At 45.9% G+C, this 16,916-nt stretch overlaps 1 protein-coding gene across 2 annotated transcripts in view; it reads left to right on the top strand.

Annotated features, from left to right (window-relative positions):
• Positions 1-16,916, top strand: part of dlk2 (delta-like 2 homolog (Drosophila)) — a 30,938-nt gene that overhangs the window by 1,185 nt on the left and 12,837 nt on the right. The window contains exon 1 of one of the 2 annotated variants that reach the window (XM_026190983.1): positions 16,361-16,485. The exons of the other annotated variant lie outside the window; for it this stretch is intronic. The gene's annotated coding sequence lies outside the window, so the exon portion shown is untranslated. Of the gene's footprint in view, positions 1-16,360; positions 16,486-16,916 lie in introns of those variants that run through there. 2 annotated transcript variants of the gene reach the window in all.

Raw genomic sequence — 16,916 nt, 5'->3', positions numbered from 1 at the left:
AGCCTTGTGGTACACCGGTGTTCATCGTGATTGTAGATGAGCAGCGGTTATCCAGCCGGACATGTTGGGGGCGGTTGGTCAGGAAGTCCAGTAACCATTTGCAGATGAGGGAGCTGATGCCCAGGTCTGTCAGTTTCCTGATGAGTTGTGAGGGGTGGCTTGTATTGAATGCTGAACTGAAGTCTATAAACAGCATTCTGGCGTAGGTGTTGTTGTTGTCCAGGTGTGAGAGGACAGAGTGCAGTGCGATGGAGACTGCATCCTCTGTGCTCCTGTTCCGGCGGTATGCGAATTGGTGGGGGTCCAGGGTGGGGGGGAGACAGGATTTGAAGTGTGCTAGGACCAGCTGCTCTAAGCACTTAGTGATGATGGGGGTGAGTGCTACTGGGCGGTAATCATTGAGGCAAGATGGGTTGGAGTTTTTGGGTATCGGGACGATGGAGGTGGATTTGAAGCAGGCCGGTACCACAGCGTGGGCCAAGGACAGATTGAATATGTCTGTGAGCACTCCTGCAAGCTCCCCAGAACACGCTCTGAGAACACGCCCGGGGATGCCATCAGGGCCTGCAGCCTTGTGGACATTGATCCTGCTCAGCACCGCTCCTACATCGGTAGGGGAGAGAGTCAGAGGTTGGTGGTCTGGCGTCATGTCTCCTTTGGTTGTAGTTGTTGGATTCCCTCGCTCAAAACAAGCATAAAAGTTGTTGAGCTCGTTGAGGAAGGAGACATCAGAGGATGCGGGGGAGGGTTTGGTGGTCCTGTAGTCTGTAATTGTCTGGAGTCCTTGCCACATGCGTCGGGGGTTGGAGTTGGAGAAGTGTTCTTCTACCTTCTTTTTGTAATGTGTTTGGCTTTTTTGATGCCCTTCTTTAGATTAGCCCTGGCTGTGCTGTAGGCGTGTGCATCTCCTGACCTAAAGGCGGTGTTGCGGGCCTTCAGGAGGAGACGAACATCCCGGTTCATCCAAGGCTTCTGGTTGGGGTACATGGTGATCCGTTTCTGGGTGGTGACACTGTCTGTGGTTTTGGAGATGTAATCCAGTACAGATGAGGCGTACTGGTCCAGGTCTGTGTGGGTGAACATATTCCAGTCTGTGTTTTTAAATCTGTCCTGGAGCACTGCGTCTGTCCCCTCTGGCCACACTTTAATTGTCCTCACAGCAGGTTTCACATGTTGGATGAGTGGTGAATACCGAGGTGTGAGGAACAGGGAGAGATGGTCTGATTGTCCAATGTGGGGGAGGGGTGTGGCTTTGTAGGCTCCAGCCAGGTTGGAATACACATGGTCTAAAGCAGTGGTTCTTAACCTTGTTGGAGGTACCGAACCCCACCAGTTTCATATGCGCATTCACCGAACCCCTCTTTAGTGAAATTTTTTTTTTTTTTTCAAATTCAAGACATAGATATGTTTTTTTACTGGTGCACAAAATGAGCCGTACATGAACATCACCTTGTTCAAAGAACAAAACCAACACAATGCATGAACTTACAACAAATTACATACCTGCAAATCAGTGTGACTTCTGCTGTTGTCTTTGAGAGACCAGTTCAGATATGCGTGGCTTCACCTTGGCAAGTGCCAGTCTCATGTCATTTTCACAGAAAAGTCTGTTCCTTTTCTTCGTTTTTATGTCCAGCATCGTCGAAAAGGATTGCTCGCAAAGATATGTTGTAACAAATGGTATAAAAAAATCCACGGCTTTCTTAGCAATAATTGGATACTTGTCCATTTGTCGACACCAAAACGTTGAGAGTGTTGTTGTTCTGAAGAGTTGCTGTTGAACCTGGCTCTGCTGAATTTCAATGATTTCGTCAAGGTATTCATCATTGACATCTGCTGTCTCAACAGCAAACGTGAACGGCTGTCTCACCCATGCTGGATATGACTCTCTTGTAGGGAAATATCTGTCGAGAGACTTTGCAAGCTCATCTAAGTGCGTTGCAATTGTTTGCTTCAGTTCCGTGGATACAGAAACATCTCCGATTCCAGACACATCTTCGACCTTACTTACACAGTTGTCCAGGAGGGGGAAGTTTGCAAAGTTGTTGTTCTCTGTTCGTCGTTTCCATAACGTTAGCTTTTTTTGAAAAGCCTTCAGGTGTTCTTCCGCTTCTATGATATTGACTCCACCACCCTGCATCTGCTGATTGAGATGATTGAGAGCTGCGAATATATCAGCCATGTACGCTAAAATGAGAATGAACTCAGGATTTTTGAAGCAATCTGCATGACAGTGTTGGTGCTCTTGCAAAAACAGGGCTAATTCCACACGCATGGCAAAAACACGATTCAGCACCTGTCCCCGGGATAACCACCGAACATTAGAATGGTACAGAAGTACCTCGAATTCAGAGCCCATTTCTTTACACAGCTCACTGAAGATGCGGTGCCTCAGAGCACTATTTCGCACATAGTTCACACATTCCACCACTGTTTTTAATACTTCTGCCATTTTTGGAGGCAAGGTTTTTGTTGCCAATGCATGCCTGTGCAAAATACAATGAGTCACAATGATGTGTGGTGCATCGGCTTTTACTAGCGCACCAAAACCAGAGTTTCTTCCCAGCATGACGGGAGCTCCGTCTGTACAAACTGCAGAAACCATGTCCCATGAAAGATTGTTGTCTCCGAAGAAGTCATCCACAAGCTTCTTCACATCGGCTGCCTTAGTTGTTTTTGTTAGAGGCTTACAAAATAAAAAACCTTCTTTTATCATGTCATCTTTCACATAGCGCACAAAAACAGTAGGCTGGCTTAGATTAGCAACGTCTGTGCTCTCATCGAGCTGAAGGCTGAATTTTGCCGGGCTTGAAATCAGATCGGCGACTACTTGAGCCAAGATGTCTTTACTCATGTCTTCTATTCTGTCGCTGACGGTGTCATTTGAAAGAGGAATTTGTGATAATTTACCTTCGGCCACTGTTCCGAGTATCAGATTTGCCATCTTTAACGCGGCTGGTTTCACGAGTGTTTCACCAATGGTGTGTGGCTTGCCTTGCTTTGCGATCAGGTAAGCAACTTCGTACGATGCTGTGAGGATCGGTTTGTTAACGGGTACAAATCCAAGAGCAGGCAGAGTGGGCCTTTCATCGAATCTGGCTCTCTTCACCTTGAATTCAGCAAGTGTTGTGTTCTTGTATTCCCCGTCTCCATGCAGCTTCAAGAAGTGTTCCTTTAGTTTTGCCGGTGCGAGACTAGAGTTGCTCAACTTGGCGTTGCAAATCATGCAGATAGGACGCTCACTCCCATCACGTTCCGTGATACATGTAAATCCATATTGTACATATTCGTCCAACCACTTTCTTTTTTTGCCCGACATAGTTAGTATGGATTAAAATGTTAAAAAAAAAATCACGCGAAGTACTACCACGACATTCACATGTTGACTACTGCGCGCGCTACATTCCCCGCAGCCCTGATTGGCCAAGCAGTGTAGCATGATCGTCTGCAGCCAGTGATGGCCAGAAGGGGACGTGTCATCACAAATTTACACGATAATTCGGGCGTGGCTGGACCTCTGCGACCTCCGCAGTGGAGGCTCTGCCGAACCCCTGAGACCGACTCACCGAACCCCTAGGGTTCGATCGAACCCAGGTTAAGAACCACTGGTCTAAAGTCTTGTCTCCTCTGGTGTGGCAGGAGACATGTTGGTGGAATCTGGGGAGGACTGTCTTTAAGTTGATGTGGTTGAAGTCGCCAGCAACAATAAAAGCAGCCTCGGGGTGTTTATTCTGGTGTTTGTTAATGGCTGCGGAAAGTTCTTTCATAGCGTCGGGGGGGATATACACGGCAGTGAGTATGATCGAAGTGAGTTCTCTGGGGAGATAATAAGGTCTGCATTTGACCATTAAAAACTCCGCATTAGGTGACTCTCAGTAGTAGTGGAGTTCATGCACCAAGCATTGTTAATATAAATGCACAAACCTCCACCTCTGGTCTTGCCGGAGTCATCTGCTAGCCTGTCGGCTCGATGTGTGTGGCGTCCTGCTAACTCGATAGCATTGTCCGGGCAGCTGTTGTTCAGCCATGTTTCGGTGAGAAACACGACATTTGAGTCCATAATCCGTCTGTTGTTAGTGATGGAGAGCCGTATCTCATCCATTTTGTTTGCCAGAGAACAGACATTGGCGAGAAAAATACTGGGTAAAGGCAGCCGGTGTGGTGTTAGCTTTAGCTTAGCCCGTAGCCCTCCGCGCCTACCTCGCCTTTGTTTACGATCTCGGCGCCGTCTGCGTGCACTTCCGCCCGGCCGGGGAGAGTGGGCAGCCTCCGGTGTTCTGGAGATCTCTGGGATGAGTCGGAGATCGGCGATAAAACTGTTGGAGTTTGTCTGAGAAGGTTCTCAGTCATCCAGGTCATCGTAGTCAAAGGAGCTTGCAAAGAAAAGCGTCTGGACTTCTTTAAGTTGCTTGAAGACGTTTCACCTCTCATCCGAGAAGCTTCTTCAGTTCTAAGGTCAAATGGTGGAGAGTCCCAGATATAAACCTAGTGGGAGTGACCCCCCACAGAGGGACAAAAGGACCCCCTGATGATCCATTAATCGCCTGGGCCAAGGTGGGAAACTGGGCGTGGGTCCCAATCAGCCAGAGTTTCGGGTGTGTTTCGGGAGGATAAGAAGGACAGACGCAACAACATTGTCATCCCCTATGTAGCCGGTGTATCAGAGAAACTCAGGAGAGTTTTCTCCAAGCATGACATCCCGGTGTATTTCAGACCCAGCAACACGCTCAGACAGAAACTGGTTCACCCGAAAGACAAAACGCCAAAACACAAACTTAACAATGTGGTGTATGCTGTACAGTGCAGCGAGGAATGCTCAGACCTCTACATTGGAGAGACCAAACAGCCACTTCACAAGCGCATGGCACAACACAGAAGAGCCACCTCCACAGGACAAGACTCAGCAGTCCATCTGCATCTTAAGGATAAAGGACACTCTTTCGAGGATGCCAATGTTCACATTTTGGACAGAGAGGACAGATGGTTTGAAAGAGGAGTGAAAGAAGCATCTATGTCCACTGTGAGCGACCATCTTTGAACAGAGGCGGGGTTTACGACACCAACTCTCTGCCATCTATAATCCAGTTTTGAGATCCCTTCCCAGACGCCTTAACGCCCACTCACATCCTGGGCCATCTGACCTCAGGAATTCGCATGATAAGGTGGGGCCAGGTTTCACAATGAACACACCCGAAACTCTGGCTGATTGGGACCCACGCCCAGTTTCCCACCTTGGCTCAGGCGATTTGAGGATCATCAGGGGGTCCTTTTGTCCCTCTGTGGGGGGTCACTCCCACTAGGTTTATATCTGGGACTCTCCACCATTTGACCTTAGAACTGAAGAAGCTTCTCGGATGAGAGGTGAAACGTCTTCAAGCAACTTAAAGAAGTCCAGACGCTTTTCTTTGCAAGCTCCTTTGACAACTGTTGGAGTTGTGAGTCCAGATGTCCAGAAGCTCTTGTCTGCTGTAGGTCAGCAACGCACAGCAATTCTGGACGAATAATCCGGTTAAAAGATGAATCATCAATTTGTAATTTCACTGTCAGTTTTACTTGCCAGTTTTACTTGCATGTATTTTGAAAGTGGTTTTTTTTTTTTGGACAGCAGGTAAATGTGCCTGTCGTGTGATGTTTGAATGTGCCGTAGGCGGCAAATCAAATAGACGTGACAACACAAAAAGGTTCAGATGTTTTTCATAGAGCATGGTTGAAGTATATCTTCTCATTTCCAAAAAGATAATATATTTAGTTGGGCCACATACTGAACTTGGAGGTTAGAAATAAAGTGTCGATCTTATATTGCAATTATTAATCAGATATCAGTACCAGAGCTGCTATTGGTGTTTGGATCGATCCACTTGCCTCTACCACAAACTTATGGACACTAGAGTATTTAAAAGTAGAATGGGAGGCAGAGCCTTCAGTTTTCAGGCCCCTCTTCTGTGGAACCAGCTTCCAGTTTGGATTCAGGAGACAGACACTATCTCTACTTTCAAGATTAGGCTTCAAACTTTCCTTTTTGCTAAAGCATATAGTTAGGGCTGGACCAGGTGACCCTGAATCCTCCCTTAGTTATGCTGCAATAGACGTAGGCTGCTGGGGATTCCCATGATGCATTGCATTTTTCCTTTCCAGTCACCTTTCTCACTCACTGTCGTGTCCAAATTCATGGGCTGCATCCTCCTGAGGACCCGGTCTTCGCGGTCTACGTGGGCCGGGTCCTCAGAAGGTCGGGTAGGCCGGAAATATTTCTAACATTTTGAGTTATTTTCCAGTGTTAGAAAATCAGCACTGCTCAGTGTTAGTCTTTGTTAATCTTCAAAACTGACTAGGTTACTTTTAAACATATAACACTGTCAAAAGTGTTAATTTAACACTCAACAGTGTTGTATTTACAGTGTTGGGGAGTAACGGAATACATGTACCGCCGTTACGTATTTAAAATACAAAATATGAGTAACTGTATTCCGTTACAGTTACCGTTTAAAAAGGTGGTATTCAGAATACAGTTACTTTGTTGAAATAAATGGATTACACTGCGGTACTTTCCTGTTTCATATTGTCGCGGGTCAGGACTGTTTGGGTTTGTTTGACAGCTACGTTCTGTTGTTCCAGGCGGCAGCGTTACGGTTGCCATGGTTACAGGGCGACGCTCTCTCTCTCTCTCTCTGCGACTGTGTGTTTCCTGGGTGAGAGAGCGCCTTTTTGTTGTTGTTGTTGTTGTGCTAAGCTAACAGGCAGAATGCTACAAGCATAGCTCTAAAGAATGTAGCATCATGGGCAGTGTAGTCCGTGCTGCAGGGAGAATGGACTGCCATACATGTTATGTGTCTGTGAGCGCGAGGAGGGAGAAAAAGGGGAGTGGAAAGGTACGAGTTGTCATCGAGGAGAAACGGGAGCTGGAAGCATGTAAATATAATAATAACCACTGCAGCCAAGAAGAGAGCCTGACGAGCCCAGTTGTAAGTAAGCTATTAAGACTCGACTGTACACCGTGTTCCTGTTTTCCTCCGAAAACAATAAGTTCTGTTGGAGCAGCCTTTCAACGCCTCTCTCTGTGCAAGAAAAGTTGACCCACACAACAAAGTAAAGCTATTTTTCGGCTACGAGCCGACAGGGACCCCGCCGTATTAGTCAGAGGTCCCTTTACTACAGTTCGGAGTCGCGGACCTTCAGTAATAGTAATAAATCACCCAGCAATAGTACATTCACGTTGTTGTAAAAAGCATGATAATATATTTAGTAATCCAAAGTATTCAGAATACGTTACTGTCATTGAGTAACGTAACGGAATACGTTACGGAATACATTTTGGGGCATGTATTCTGTATTCTGTAATGGAATACATTTTAAAAGTAACCTTCCCAACACTGTGTATTTAACACTCAGAGGTGTGGACCCATATAGACACTCTCCAGTGTTAATTTAACACTGGAGATTTTGCTGTGTACACGGGTATTTTTGAACACGCAGCTGTTTCATCCATGTAAACGGCGTTTCGAATCACCGAAAAGAGATTTTTTTAAAACTCCTTTTTTGCGTTTAAGTGTGGACGAGGAATACAGAGTTCGTCACACAACGTCAAAGGTATGTGCCTTTTTCACGTCACGCTGTGAGCCACGTTATTGTTTACATGAGATGAATTGCAGAATGGCAGATAGAGACGAAATACTGTTAATCTGACTGTCTTTAGGTTTTACACACAGTTACTGTCCCTCCATTTACAAAGGCAGAGGCGTCACAGTGTGATTATTTTACATGTAGTTGTTTTTTTCATGTGTAATAATATTCAACATTGCTATCAATACATTTTTCAAAAATGCCTCTCTGTGCAAAATGGGTTTAAAAACATAAACAACTGTTTGTCCGTGATTTGAACCGGGGAACAAATCGTGGCAGGATTAGCCTGATGTTATTTGTATCTCGCTGTAACTTTACTGTATAAAGAGCAAACATCTCCAACATGTCAGGAGTAGTTAGTCATTACAACAAGTGTTTGAACTAAAAATCAAGAATGTGGGATCCTGTTTGTCCGTGATGTAAACAGCCCAGCGCTGCTCCCGACAGGGAAAACCTGCAGGGAGACCTACCTCGGCACCTGTGCAGGTGAAACCAAAGGGCAGATTTGCTTCACCATATTTTCTAGTCTTTGGCTTAGAATGAAGTTGGTTTGGAAACATATTCAGTGATGCTTCATCTCCTGCTTTGCGTTTCTGTTGCCGCCCGGTGCATGCAGTATCCAAGCGTTGTTTCCCCCCCACCCTCCTTTTCATACCGCGCCCCCCCTGCAATGGCTCTGCGCCCCCCTTGGGGGCGGGCCCCACACTTTGGGAAGGTCTGAATTAGCCTAATTTGAAATTCAATGTATTGGTTTGAAAATGATCGGAACTAAATTGAAATTGAATTTTATACTTTGAAAATGAATTCATTTGTGTTGAAACTGTATTTTATCCTTTAAAAATGTAGCTCTTTTGTCGCCATACAGACTGTATAGGGCGAACCTCATACAGTCCCCTGAATGCTGGAGATGTCAGACTGGGGTAGGCACATTGACCCATATGATTTGGAGCTGTCCTAAAACCCAAATCTTTTGGACTGAGATACATGACTTTATCAAATCAACCATACGATGGGATATTCCTTTTTCACCAAGACTATTTGTTTTGGGGGACCCATCACTCCTTAAATATGCTCCGCCTAAGGCTGCTGAGTGGGTACAGACTGCATTGATGCTGGGGCGTAAACTCATTATCTCCCAGTGGAAGGCCCCTTCCACCCCACCTGTCTCTGTATGGCATATTCAACTAGGGAGACTCGCTGCACTAGAACAACTCTCATACAGGCTCCTGAATAAAGTGGAGAGTTTCCATCTGAAGTGGGATCCATATCTGTCCAGAATAAAACGAACAGACTAGAACTTAGAGTGGGACAGACATTGGAATTCTGACGAAGCACTTTCAGGGATGTCAGAGTGTGGCATGCAGTAAGACCCACATAGTCAAAGGCTGGCTGTTTTTGTTTCTTTTTTGTTTGTTTGTTTTTTGTTGTTGTTTTTTTTCATGTTTTTGTTTGTCTCTTGCTTTGTTTGCCCCCCCCCCCTCATTTTGGTTTGGTATTCTCTACTTTTCTGCTGCTATGCTGATGTTTTTTTTATGTGATGTAATCTGTCTCTGCGGTGGACTGTAGTGTTCTAAAAGTACAATAAAATATTAATCACAAAAAAAAAATGTAGCTCTCAAATAATTTCAGTTTCAGTTCTACAATTCAGTTTTTTGGGACTTGCATCGGTTCTGGTTCCAGAGTAATCGAGCACAGATTAATAGAACTGCGTTTTACAAGCGGACCGAAAGTGTCACTGACGGGAATCTACAGCATCTTGAGCTGGATTTTTTTTTAACATACTGCTCCATTATTATGTTTGACAGGCTGAAATTGTCGGGTCACCAAGGCACCTCATAAATCGACCAGCTTTTACAGGTGTTTTGTGCCAGAAATGGAGTGTCCACTGAAGACTGAAAATAATGAATCTCTACGCCTTGCCATTGATCCCTCTTGTGCCTTCATCTAGACAAGTGACATTTACTTGACCACTCTCACATGCTCTGTACCTACATCACCTTCCCTGACAGTCGTAGCTTGTCCCATCAGAGGGTGAAATGATAAGAATGTGTTATTTTGCAAAGTGCTCTCTAGGGTTCCTAAATAAAATATGGCATTGAGATAATTCAAATTCAAATTCAAATTCGGCTCGCTTCCCTCTAGGCCGCCGCCGCTTCCCTTTGTTCTCCCTCGAGATCTCACTCGGCCAGCTCGGATCCGGAGTTAAAAACTTCGAATTGTGAGTACATTGTATACCAATAGAAACAAGAGTGTCACTGTCATACCTAATGTACCCAATGGTGATGATTTTGCCGATTTAGAAACGCTGAAAACTAACTTAAAAAGCAAAGACAAAGAAAAAGTGGTCGGAGCAGTCGTGACGGCAGCCGACCTCACCGGCGCCATCTTATCATCAGTAATTTATTTTGAATTCTTTTTAATAATACCTTCTTCTAAAATATATAAGAAACCTCTCCTGGTTTTAATGGCACTTTGGATTTCCTTACTTTCTGGTCCACTCCCACCTCAGCATGCAGTCAAGTTCTATCTGGTCTTTAAATCTGACGTCAATAGCCATGTCTGGGCCCAAACTCCGCTGCAGGTCCCAAAGTCAAATGATCACTGCAGCATTACTGAGAGTTTCATCTGTAATAAAACGATCCGCGTTCTGCTCTACCAGGTGTAACAATTAAGTTTAACATCCAGGCATCCATGAAAACTGAATTTATGACATTTAACGGAGTTAGAAGTTAGCAGGGAGTTACCTCGCTAGCTTCTATCTAAATATAATACACCATGTTCTGACTGAGAGATTTCTGAAATGATTCAAACGTACAGCTCTGCTATCACTTCCAACATAAATGAAGACAGAAAACTAAACAGCACTGACGTTTGTAGGGTTACTGAAGTTGGGCTAGCTGCTATATAATGATGTGCTACGTGACCGCTAGCGACACAGCTATGTTAGCATAAACAGTAAAGCTGGAGGATGAACAGTAACTTCTTTCCACTGGATAAAAGTTAACGTGAGGGTTCCCGATGGTTAGAGACAAATGTAATCGCATGGCAGGATGCTGTAAACGGACCAAACTTCAGCCAGGAGAACAACTGACATAATCCATCCACAATACGAGGTTAGTCATTCAAATACTGCTGCATGGGCTGGGCTGTAGTTACATTCTAAGGGTTTAAAACTGAGCTTTAAAATGAACAGTGGTGATAAAAACAGGCCAACAGTGATCACTGACTGTTTTTAGGGGCTTGTTGAGATTAAACAGAACAAAATACAAAACATTAAAACACGTTAAAAACACAACAGCCTTAATAAACGCAGAGTACTTTGGGCCTGGAAGCAGAATTCATCATGTCATCACTTAAAGACCGGATAGTCTTGCCAATGACCTACTAATCATATTCAGATGTGTTGCAACAAATCCAAATTGCCACTAGGTGTGAATGTGCGAGTGAATGTGAGTGCGAATGGTTGTCTGTCCCTGTGTGTTGGCCCTGCGACAGACTGGCGACCTGTCCAGGGTGTACCCTGCCTCTTGCCCTATGACAGCTGGGATAGGCTCCAGCGCCCCCCGCGACCCTGAATCCGGTTGTTCAGTCTGACGTCACTAGCCGTGTCTGGGTCTAAACTCCGCTGCAGATCCATATATCAAACGATCACTATTACATTACTGAGAGTTGAAAAACTGTCTAAAGTCTTTCATCTTTAATAAAATGATCAGCGTTCTGCTCTACCAGGTGTAACAATTGAGTTTAACATCCAGGCATCCATGAAAACGGAATTTATGACATTTAATGGAGTTAGAAGTTAGCAGGGAGTTAGCTCGCTAACTTCTATCTAAATACAATATAGCATGTCCTGACTGCGGGGTTTTGGAAACAAATTAAAACGTACAGCTCTGCTATCACTTCCAGCATAAATGAAGACAGAAAACTAAACAGCAGTGACGTTTGTAGGGTTACTGAAGTTGGGCTAGCTGGTATATAATGATGTGCTACGTGACCGCTAGCGACATAGCTATGTTAGCATAATATAAACAAGCTAACTTTTTTTCCACTCGATAAAAGTTACCGTGAGTGTTCTCGGTGGTCAGGAACAAATGTAATCGCATGGCAGGATGCTGTAAAAGGACCAAACTTCAGCCAGGAGAACAACTGAGATAATCCATCCACAATACGAGGTTAGTCATTCATATACTGCTGCATGGGCTGGGCTGTAGTTACATCCTAAGGTTTTAAAAACTGAGCTTAAATAAATGATTAGCGGTAATAAAAGCCGAGGGAGGTCAACAGTGATCACTGACTGTTTTAGGAGCTTTTTGAGATCAAGTAGAAGAAAATACATAACATTAAACATGTTAACAACACAAAAGCCATATTAAACGCAGACTACTTTAGACCCGGAAGTAGGATTCGTCGCGTCATCACTGAACAACCGGATAGGATAAGCGGAAGCAAATAGATGGATGGATGGATGTGTTGCAACAGGAACACATGGAAAAGTTGCAGGACAGCGGTCTTCTTTCTTTCTTCTTCTTCTTTCTTGTTCTTATACATGTAATACATTTATTACCAACCTGAGAGTTTATCCGCTGGTCATTCGACATGACGAATGACTTCTGAGGTCTTAATTCAGCTCAAGATGCTATAGATTCCCGTCAGTGACACTTTCAGTCCTCTAAAACGGAGTTCTATTAATCTGCGCTTGATTACTCTGGAATCAGAACCGGATGTAAGTCCCAAAAAACTGAATTGTAGGACTGAAACTGAAATTATTTGAGAGCTTCATTTTTAAAGGTTAAAATACAGTTTCAAAACAAATGAATTCATTTTCAAAGTATAAAATTCAATTTCAATTTAGTTCCGATCATTTTCAAACCAATACAAGTAGTACAAAAAATAAACAAGAAACCACCCACCAATAATTTTGAAAATGTTTGTTTTTTAAATATCAAATATTGTCAAACAAAACAAAACTACAAACGTGAACGCAGATTGTAACTAACTGAAGCCTTTGATTGAACGACCAAATAAACACAGCTCTGTCTGCGCAGACACAGGGCAGCACTTCTGCTGTCATTGTGTTCGTGCAGACATGCGTTTGTGACTTTTGTGACTCTCTGACTGAACTAACAGCCTCAGCATGTTTGTACTCTCGGCTCATGTTGTCTTCATATTAAATCATTTTTGGCTTTTTAAAGAACTTATTTTAACACAAGTTAAAACAAAAAATCAAGGGACAAACTGCATTTTATTTCTTCACATCTATATACGGAGTGCAAGTAGGGGTGAGGTGGGCTGATCTCTGAGCTCAGCCCCCAAACTGCAGAACCTGGGAGAGCAGGCTGACACAGGTGAGACAGAGGGGGCGGGGCTCAGACTCAGCTGTTTGGATATCAGTGATGCTAACGAGCCCCTGACAGAGGACACAGTGACTGAGGAGAGGCTGGGATGCCTTGTTTATTATTTGCAGATGTTTGATTGTTCTTCTTCTGTGATGATTACCGGTATTCTGCAGATCAGTTTGGACGGCGTGAAGCAGGCGGTTACAGTTTTGGTGTCTTTATCCATCTGTCGGCACCTGCAGACAGGACTGAGGGCACACGCTTACCTGCAGTGTGGCAGCAGGACATGTGACATGTCGCTTCACTGTCATGCTGTCCCCTCTGCAGTGTCCCACTTCCTCCTGCAGGTCATTAAACTTTCATCCACCTGTGTGTGTGTGTACTATGTTTGGACCTGTCCCCACGAGTTTGAAGGCATTTTTGAAAATGTCACAGTTAGGTCACGGTTAGGTCTAGGCTTGGGGTTGGGGTTATGGAAGGTATTGTGTCAATTAGATGTCCCCACAAGGATATGAAAAAAAACTGTGTGTGTGTGTAAAGTGATGACACACAGCAGCTGCTGAGCTCATCGAGTCTTCGCTGCCCGCAAAGAAGAAGACAATGTCCAGCTGCTCCACAACAATGCTCCCCCCCCCCCCTCCCAATGGCTATGGGAGGAATGAGAGGAATGGAGAACACGCCGGCGGTTTGAGTCCCGGCAGCTGTTCGTGTCTCTCTGACCTCAGGAACTAGCCGGCAGGAGGAAGACTGCATGAAGAGGAGCCGGGATTATTTTAGACTACATTCAGGGATTAGACTCAGACACCATTACAGCAGGACAGGAAGGACACGGACACGCCCAGGTTCAGGAAGTTTCTCTAAAACCAGAACCAGAGCAGAACTGGGCCTGCTGGTCTGAGTCATCCTCACTGAGCATTGTTACCCACTCACAAGATTTCTTTAGGTTTAAACTTGTTCTTGTCTCAGCAGTCAGACAAAAGTCATTCTGATAAACATCAAACACTGTTTACTGCTTCTCTCCAAGCTCAGGGGTCAGAGGTCAGGGGTCATCACTGATAACAGCCTCACAGAGTTAAACACAAACTGCTGTGGCCCTTCAGAGACGCAGAGATTCTCAGTGAAACCTCACACCTCCCGAGCATGTCGGTGTTTGCTCTCAGGCTGAAACGGCTGCATGTTGGGGTCAGAGGTCACACACATTGGTTATTAATCACCCTGAGAGTGGGTATGTGTGCACGAGGCTTCCTCAGCTGCTGCGGTGACGGAGGGGTCAAGGCTGAACCCCCCCAGGGTAAACAGAGCTTCGATGTGACTCCGGTGCTCCAACACGGGAATCTCCCAGCTACCCTGGCTGCAGGTTACACCATCATCAACCCCTCAACAGCGCTGCTACCTATATTAACCCGCTACCCACCGCAGGGCAAACCTCGGTACATGCTCAGATCCAGATGCCATCACGGGAGGATCGAGTTACTGCTAAGCTGAAGTCAAGTAACCAGCAGGTATTGATTATTGATCGATAGACACACGCTGCTGAGGATGGGGGGAGCGGGCGTCATAGCCTCGTCCTCCACCATTGAAGCTGCGTCATGTTCCCGCCACACAGATCCTGCAGGTCGTTAAAGATCAGGTCCAGAGGAGCTCTCTGAGAGGGCCGAGGACCGTCTCACAGCAGCGACACTTTGTCCCGTGAGCATGGCCCGAGTTCCCTGTCCGCCCCAGCATCACCTGGTTCATCACCTGAGCAGAACCAAACCATCGTCGGATAAAAATATCTGTGAAAGTGTCACAGCCCCGTACACCTGCTCTGCTCCAAACCAGAGCCATCAAAGCTGAACCCAGATCAGCTTTAGTCCCACCGCCTGGCCCTCGGTCTGACTCTGAACCAGGTTCCTGCTCTCTCAGCTTCAGGGTGATGATCCCTCACACACTGCCCACTTTCATCTCTTTCCCCATTTTCACTTGGAAAGTTGACAAAGTGCATTCTGGGTAAAAGTTGAGCCTGGTATTGGTGTTCATGCTCAGAGATGAAACTGTGACACCTGGTAATAATCTGGTTTTGTGGATATCTGCAGTGTTGAGCAGTTTGAGCAAACCGATCTGACACCAGAACCAGTTTGAACTGTTGGGAGGTTCCAAGCAAAGGTCAAAGCAAAGGTCAAAGGTCAAACTGTAGAACAGTCTGAGGAATCTCCTCGGGCGCTGTTCAGTCTGCTGAATAAAGAAAGGTCTGATTTGTGCAAAGTGGAGCTGTTTCAGAGCTTCAGGGTCAAAGTGAAGCTTCTCCTCTGAGAGCTTGTGGCTCCCTCAGAGTCTCTTTAAAACATTTAAAAGCACCACGGCGTTCCAGGCAGGGCGAGTCCGAGCCTGCCGGGACGTGAGGCAGCGCCCGATCTGAAGGCGGATCTGATTCAGTAACAAACGCAGACAGCGCTCGCCCTGCTGGGAGCTGAGGCGCAGAGACATAACAGACGAGAGGAGGATCAGATAGAGGAGGGAGGCCTGAACAAACACTTGGGGAGGAGAGGGGGAGGAGACTTGCTTGGAACACTGCAGAGTGTTTTTCTGCCGCCGCCAGTTACACAAACTGTGAACCACACACACATCGTGCATTAATCTCTGCCACACAAACACAGGGGCATCCTGCTGCCCCCTGCAGGCAGCGCTCTGACTTACAGGCTCATCGTTGCATCCAGCTGTTTGTGGGAGTCTCTGCTCTGAGTGTATTCATACCTGCTGCTCCAGAGCAGCGACTTCAGTAATAAGTTTGCCTTTAGTACCGTGAAGCCTTGCGTGGCGGCTGGGTTCGCCACAGGAAGTTCCCGTAGCACAGAGGCTAGCCAGCGTCATGCTGTAGATGTTTACCTGCAGACTGCGCAGGTGGTCAGAGCGCTGTCACCTGATCCGTCACTCAGACTTTATTATAGAAACCTTTCATAAGTCCTTATGAACGTTTCTGTGATTTGTGGTGGAGCTAAAAGAGATGAGCTGTGACAATGCCACAGACTCGACCCGCCTCCTCAGTCAGGTGAGCCGGCCGTTTGTTGGGACATTTTCAGGAAAAGTAGTCACATGATTAATATCATATTCGTGGATTTTGTGGGTTTTCCTGTTTAAAGTCAGTGTGAAAAAAAGCTGAAGGTCAAAGGAGTATGTTCAGCTCCGAGCGTAATCGGCCAATCAGCACCCATTACACCTGAGAGCCCTGCTCCAGGTGAGTAAACCTGCTCTGATCACATGTAACAGCACACAGCCCCTCCTCCACACACACACAGAGGGGGCTGTGTCGGGGTCGTACCCTGCAGAGGGGGAGTGTTTTCTGAGGAGGGGAGGACGGCCGGAGCAGCGCCTCCCCGTCGTTCGTCTGCAGCTTCAAACACACACACTCTGAACGACGGCGCAGTGTGTGTCCCACAGTGTTTTTGTGTGTGCGTGTCCGAGTGTGTGTTGGAGACACGGGGTGGACGGCAGCTGAATATCAAGTTGGTTTGTGACAGCGGATCAGCGAGGAGGAAGCTGCCAGTTCGAGGTAAGCACCCTAACAGCTCAGAGCTGTCACTGAGCGCTGCTGCTGCAGAGTCCAGAGTTCCTGAGGCTCAGATCGCAGATCAGATCGCAGATCACACTCTGGCTCTGGTTTCCAGGCTGCGCTCTCTAAACTTTGCCGTGCAGCAGGTACAGACTTCCTGACATCTCTGATTGGTGCGGGCTGCTGGATGTTTTCTTTGGCTCGCAGTTATTTTTAAGATGTCGGTGTCGCGTGTGAGAAGGTGACAAAACCACAAGGTTTCTCCTTGTTTTCCACTGGTAAATTCAAAGAGTGAAACAGAGTCAGGAACAAACATGACGTAAAGATCATGTGACTGTAAGGATCACTGGGGCTGAGGAGATATTGATAGAAACTGACAATTAAATACCAAACAAATAAACTTCTTCTGTGGTGGTTTAATGGACTACTGC

Source organism: Astatotilapia calliptera, chromosome 13, assembly GCF_900246225.1.
Source record: "Astatotilapia calliptera chromosome 13, fAstCal1.2, whole genome shotgun sequence".
Lineage (NCBI taxonomy): Eukaryota > Metazoa > Chordata > Actinopteri > Cichliformes > Cichlidae > Astatotilapia > Astatotilapia calliptera.
The sequence above is the reverse complement of the archived record's forward strand: the minus strand, read 5'-3'. Positions and strand labels throughout refer to the sequence as shown.